Source organism: Micropterus dolomieu, linkage group LG10 (genome assembly GCF_021292245.1).
Source record: "Micropterus dolomieu isolate WLL.071019.BEF.003 ecotype Adirondacks linkage group LG10, ASM2129224v1, whole genome shotgun sequence".
Lineage (NCBI taxonomy): Eukaryota > Metazoa > Chordata > Actinopteri > Centrarchiformes > Centrarchidae > Micropterus > Micropterus dolomieu.
Genome location: NC_060159.1, coordinates 29,312,715 through 29,319,436, shown reverse-complemented (window position 1 = coordinate 29,319,436; position 6,722 = coordinate 29,312,715). Strand labels below are relative to the sequence as shown.

At 42.6% G+C, this 6,722-nt stretch overlaps 1 pseudogene; it reads right to left on the bottom strand.

Annotated features, from left to right (window-relative positions):
• Positions 1-6,722, bottom strand: part of LOC123977518 — a 37,270-nt pseudogene that overhangs the window by 10,414 nt on the left and 20,134 nt on the right.

The window sequence follows — 6,722 nt, the reverse complement described above, 5'->3', positions numbered from 1 at the left end:
CTCTGTCAGGTCTGATTCATAGAAGATCAGGTTGCCTTTCTGCAGCTGCTCAAAAGCCAGTTTTCCCAGAGACTCAATCATCTTCCTGCTCTCTGGACTCCAGTGTGGATCTGTCTCAGATCCTCCATCATACTTGGTGTTCTTCAGTTTGGACTGAACCACCAGGAAGTGGATGTACATCTCAGTCAGGGTCTTGGGCAGCTCTCCTCCCTCTGTGGTCCTCAACACCTCCTCCAGAACTGTAGCAGTGATCCAGCAGAAGACTGGGATGTGGCACATGATGTGGAGGCTTCGTGATGTCTTGATGTGGGAGATTATGCTGCTAGCCTGCTTCTTATCTCTGGATCTCTTCCTGAAGTACTCCTTCTTCTGTGGGTCAGTGAACCCTCTGACCTCTGTCACCATGTCAACACACTCAGGAGGGATCTGATTGGCTGCTGCAGGTCGTGTGGTTATCCAGAGGCGAGCAGAGGGAAGCAGGTTCCCCCTGATGAGGTTTGTCAGCAGCACATCCACTGAGGTGGACTCTGTAACATCAGTCAGGACCTCATTGTTGTGGAAGTCCAGAGGAAGTCGACACTCATCCAGACCGTCAAAGATGAACACAACCTGGAACTCTTCAAAGCTGCAGATTCCTGCTTCTTTGGTTTCAGGAAAGAAGTGATGAACAAGTTCCACCAAGCTGTACTTTTCCTCTTTCAGCACATTCAGCTCTCTGAAAGTGAATGGAAATGTGAACTGTATGTCCTGGTTGGCTTTGTCTTCAGCCCAGTCCAGAGTGAACTTCTGTGTTAAGACTGTTTTCCCAATGCCAGCCACTCCCTTTGTCATCACTGTTCTCATTGGTTCATCTCTTCCAGGTGAGGCTTTAAAGATGTCTTCTTGTCTGATGGTTGTTTCTGGTCTGTCTGGTTTCCTGGATGCTGTTTCAATCTGTCTGACCTCATGTTCATTATTGACCTCTGCAGTCCCTCCCTCTGTGATGTAGAGCTCTGTGTAGATCTGGTTCAGAAGGGTTGGGTTTCCTGCTTTAGCAATCCCCTCAAACACACACTGGAACTTCTTCTTCAGGTTTGATTTCATTTTACACTGGTACTCAGCAAGAATCTCTGAAATAATGAAAAAGAGATGACAGAATTTAGAAGATGCTAGAGTATGTGAGCCATGAAAACATTTCCTCTTTTCAGGCAGAAAATATGTTTCTGCCAAGCTTTACGTTTTTTGATATAATTTGCTCCTTAATATTTCATCCATCCATTTTCCACAACTATATGTAATGATGTATGTAATTCTCCCCAGCCACTTTCTACAGCTGTTTCAGGGGGATCGCAAGGCGTACCCAGGTATTCAGGGGGTTCTGGGCCTGCCCAATGGTCTTCTCCAAGTTGGATGTGCCCTGAATACCTCCGTAGGACAGTGTCGTAGTTAGATGCCTGAACCTCAACAAGCCTCTTTCCACATGACAGAACAGCAGTTCTACTCCAAGCTCCTTATAAATATCTGATCTGCTCACCTTATCTTTAAGGGTGAGACCAGCCAAACCCACGACAATAGGTGAGAACACAGATCTTCTGGTAAACCCAGAGCATCACCTTCAGGTGTAGTTCTCTGTTTTAGTTCTCTCTTTAGTATGGCATCCACATTGCCACTGATTCTATCTGTGCCTCTGTGTATATTGTGTAGGCTGGCTCCCCCCCTCTCTCTCTCTCCCCCCTTCACCCCCAACTGATCGAGGCAGATGGCCGCCCACCCTGAGCCATGGTTCTGCTCGAGATTTCTGCCTCTTAAAAGGAAGTTTTTCCTTGCCTCTGTCGCTTGTGCTTGCCCTTGTGGGAATTGTTGGGCTTCTGTAAATAACATCACAGAGACCTGCTCTTTTATGAAAAGCGCTGTGAGATAACTGTTGTTGTGATTTGGCGCTATATAAATAAAATTGAATTGAACTGAATCTGTTGATCTCATGATCCACCTTTCCCTCACTTGCGAATGACCCCAAGATCCTCGGTCTCCTTGACAACAATTCCCTCCCAAACCAAAATGAACAATTCACTGTTTTACAGACGAGTGGTCTCAGTCTTGGTAGTGCTGACTCTTACCCTTTCTGCTTCTCACAGGTAAAGCCTTTAAAACCACATCATTTGCTAACAGCAGAGATGTAAACCTGATGGCCACCTTCTCTGAATCTGCATTGGACCTACTGAATCTGAGGTTCTGCCACAGTCTCCATTTCATCACAGTGGCATAAGATTTGCCAGGGAGCCTTGGAACTACTCTGATAATTTGAGCACAGTCTCTGGTACTTTTTTTCTCCCCCCGATATTTCCACGTATCAGGACACAACATATCAACCCCTGGCACCTTGTCACTGTGGGCCTTGCTGATTACATTTATGTATGTGTCGGTCTGATTCAGCAGTTCCCCAAACTGTCCGACAATATCCTTAGACTGGGTCAGCAATTAACCTCCCCTCCTGAGTTTCCTGATGATTTGCCAGACCGTCTTAAAGGTGTAAAAGTTGTTCTCCATGTCCTCAAGTCCTCCCATACCAGTTTTTTTCTTTTGTGACCACAGAAGCTACCGCCCTTCTGGCATTCCAATACCCATCTACTGATTCATCTGTTCCCTGGGCCAACCAACCCCAAAGTTCTTCTTTACAGACTTTAAATATTGACATTTTAAATACCGACCACTTGAATTCCATGTCTCCAACGTCTCAGCTGGTGGTGATGAGCGGACAGTTCTGCTCTTCTCATTACCCAACTGTCCCAGACACGCGACTGCATATTTGATCAAACAATCACAACCTCAATAATGGAGCTTTGCTGTACAGTGTACTGTAACTTGTGAACCTCCTTATGCTTGAATATGGTGTCCATTATAGACAGTCCATGACTATCACAGAAGTCTAATAACAAAACACATCAATCAAATCCTCTCACTGAATCTCATTACCATTCCAGGAGGAATATTCCAGCTCACCAGTGCTTAGGCAGTGGCTCGTGAGAATCCCCACACCTGCCTGGTGCCTAAAGGAGAGTCAATTCCCTATTCTGGAGTTTAATTTCAGATTCGGTGCTACAAATTGCTACTCTCCTGTGCTTGGGACCTGACCCAGACAGTGCAAATGGACCCTGCCACCAGGCACTTGCCATTGCCTTGGGTGACCCTACCAGAATTGACCCTGAGATCAGCTTCCATGGTCATTGTACCTCAACCCCTCCACCATGTTAAGGTGGCAGTTCTCTTGATATTAGGAGGCTAATTTCAATCTGTTATCATTGTCATGTGTCTAAAAATGTGATGCATGATTGCATAAAATAAAAAGATCTTGTTAATAATTCCATTTAAATGATTTACCTGTGGGTTCTGAGATGGTGTTTGGTATATTCTCCATTAGATCATTCTTATTTATCTTTACCAAAACTATTCTGATCACTTTAGTAGTGTTTATACAATAGTTCTGGACCATCTGATCTAATGTGTCCACCCTGTCTGCATTCTCCAGTCGACTCTTTTGGATTGCTGGTAAGCCTTCCAGGACCTCCTTCTGCTGCAGGTACCACTTGAACTTTGAAGTCCTCGGCTCCCAAATCTTCCAAAATTCCCAAGAGGACCTCTTTCTGTGTCGCCATCTTTTCGTCCTGCAAAGATGCCGAAAGAAATCTTCACCTTATAGGACATACAGAACAAAAATGAATATTATTGGGGTTGTCATGTCATTATCGACATAATTGACGCTTACAGACAGCGTGACAAAGCGTAAGGATTTTACGCTAAAGGTACCCTTCAGCGTTTGTATGAAACGCCCCCATTTCCTACGTTGCAGCAACACAAGGGAGGCTAACCCTACCTGTTAGCACATCGGCCGTTAGCTGACATGCGTACATTCAGTGACTTAGGTTTAGGTACTAACATTTCTGATGGTTGTGGTAAGGGTAGGGGCTTCGGGGGGCTGTCAACACCTTTATCACGAACGTTTTATACTGAACGCCTCAGAGGATACCTTTAGTGTCAAATACCTACGCTTTGTCACTCTCTCAAATCGTCGGTATATGACGCCCTGAGATGAGAACGGGCTCAATTAATCTATCATTTTAAGTTACTTGGTCCATAAAATGTCAGAAGATGATGAAAAATGTTGATCAGTGTTTCCCAAAGCCCAAGATAACGTCCTAAAGTGTCTTCTTTTGTCCACAATCCAAATACAGTATATTCAGTTCACTGTCATTGATATTAAATATTCACATTTGAGAACCTGAAATCAGAGAATTAGGAATTTTGTTCCTTTAGAAAAATTACTAAAAACAATGAATCTATTAATAAAATAGTTGTCTATTAATTTAATAATTAAACTCTAATTGATTAATTGACCAATCATTGCAGTCAGTTTTGTAGACTGAGTTATAACTAAAGGAGTTTCTTTAGTTTTAAGTAGAAGCATAAAAAATATTGACGTGGAAATCTGTACAAATCAATAGTACAAGGACATGGATTAATAAACCAAGAGCACAGATTCATAAACTGTGCTCTTGGTTAAGCAATCCATGAGCATCAGTTAATGTGAAAAAGTGCTCATTAAAATGTGTTTATGTGAACAATAAGACTTCTGATATAGACCTCTGACCTTAAATTAAAGGAATGCATTCAACTTGTATTTTAACAATCTCAACAGGCTAATGATAATGACCTACAATGGCTTCATAATTAATGCAGGACGCTAATGAAGATAAGAGATCAATTACTTAAAAAGTCACTTAAAACTGGCCTGACCTTAGATAGACAACAATTTACATCAGCAAGAAATAAAATAATACAAACAATGTGGAAGGCCAAAGCACACTTTTTTATGACTGTTATTCAAAGTGCAAAAGGGAACGGGGGAAATATCTGGCTAAGCATTATGTAACCCCCAGTTACAGAGCTCTATAAAATAATCTATGAATAAATGAATAAAAGAGGGATTTAAATATGTGGTAGAAGGATGTGACATTAAATAGATAAATAGTTAAGTTAATATTTCATAATTAACCTTACTGACATAATTCATGTAAACAAAGGGTTTGAAACAGTCTCATAGTTAAACTCCTTCCCCTATGCAGCAGATGTCGTGTTGAGTGTGACGTAGCTTCCTTTTGCCCATGGAGCTGCAGACGAACGCACATGTTGGAGCAGAGAGCACAATAAATGGTGATTTAGCAAGTTCTGAGAAAGGCCTGTAGTGGTTACAATCCTGCTGCTAGTTGGCAAAGAAACGTCTTGGTGAGTTGACTGTGAGACATGGTGAAATAATGTAAAGCTGTGACTATTGTGATGGAAATTTGATATGTTACTGTGTTTACTGTTTCACCCTGCATGCTTCATCAGAATAGACCAATGTGTGGGGTTTGATTATTTTATTATGTTACAGCTAGGTGAAGTTTCTCATGGGAAAGATGCTCGTTAGAGAGTTTTCTTATCTGACTGTCCTTGATAGGTCTTCATCGGAGGACAGTTGATCCCTACTCCTTTCCTCCCTAACATACCTGAGTAATATAAAGTCACCTGCTTCTTCACTGACTCTTTGTCTCACACTCTGCAGACCGTTTGCACTCTGTATGTCTGTCTGACCCTTTGCAAAGAATAAAACCCTTAAAAGACATCTGGATTGGACTCTTTATTTCAGAAGACTCACTAAAGGACATATTTCCATTTCACTAGATACTAGTGTTAGCAACTGTAATGGGAATTCCAAACATATTGCATGTAACCCTGGACTCAGGGAGACTCATCTGTGATGTGGCACTGAATCTGTGTAAACATAACAGTCAAAATATCTCTGTTCTCTGAGTTATCCAGACTTCAGGGACAACGTGTCTCTGTGGGATGATATGATTGACCCTAAAGCTGGATAAATAACACACAGAGCTCTCCTCACTCTTTCGAGCACACATGTACACGGCGTATGTGTTTTGCTTTGAGTCCTTCTGCAGAAGACTTGAATAAAATTCACAGAAAGACCAGTGTTTGCCTGAGCTGTTTATTTAAACACGCAATGCCCACCACACAACCGTTAGCGCTAACCGAGCTAACAGTTAGCATTAGCATTTTCCATAATTAGCTGCACTAACCGTTAGCATTAGCGATAATTGGCCGTGCTACCCGTTAGCATTAGGCCAATTATTTTGGTTGTTATATGCAAGGTTTATATAATTTGTTAAATATGAAAAAAAACATTAGCTGTATGGACTTTGAGGAGAAAATAAAAATATATAGTTGAACTATATAGCAATTATTTTTCTGGCTTTGTGGATACAAGGCTTCTGTTGGAGAGGAGTGCTGCTGGTCCTGAGGTGGCGAGCCAAGACCAAGAGAGGGAGAGATACTTAAATCAGTGTGACAATTACATTCACTTACCCCACACAAGGAGTTTGACAAAGCGAGGAAGCACTTTTACACTTTAATGGTCCGTGGATGGACTTCTGAACTCTGATCCATTCCCATACGCCACAAGTGAAGTTATTGCTATTATTTTGGTTTGTAACTGTGTAACTGTGGGTGGGGTCTGTGGTCTCCCTGGCTGTGAGGGGGATGGGGACGGTTTGCGCTGGCTGGCATCTCTCCTGTGCAGCGCATTACTTGGCTGTTGTGTGGCGCTGTTTAGATCGGTAGCGGGGTAGTGTTGGTTAGTTCTGTGAGGGGTCTGGCGACTGGTTGTTGGAGGGGTGGGGGACCGGGAAGAAGGG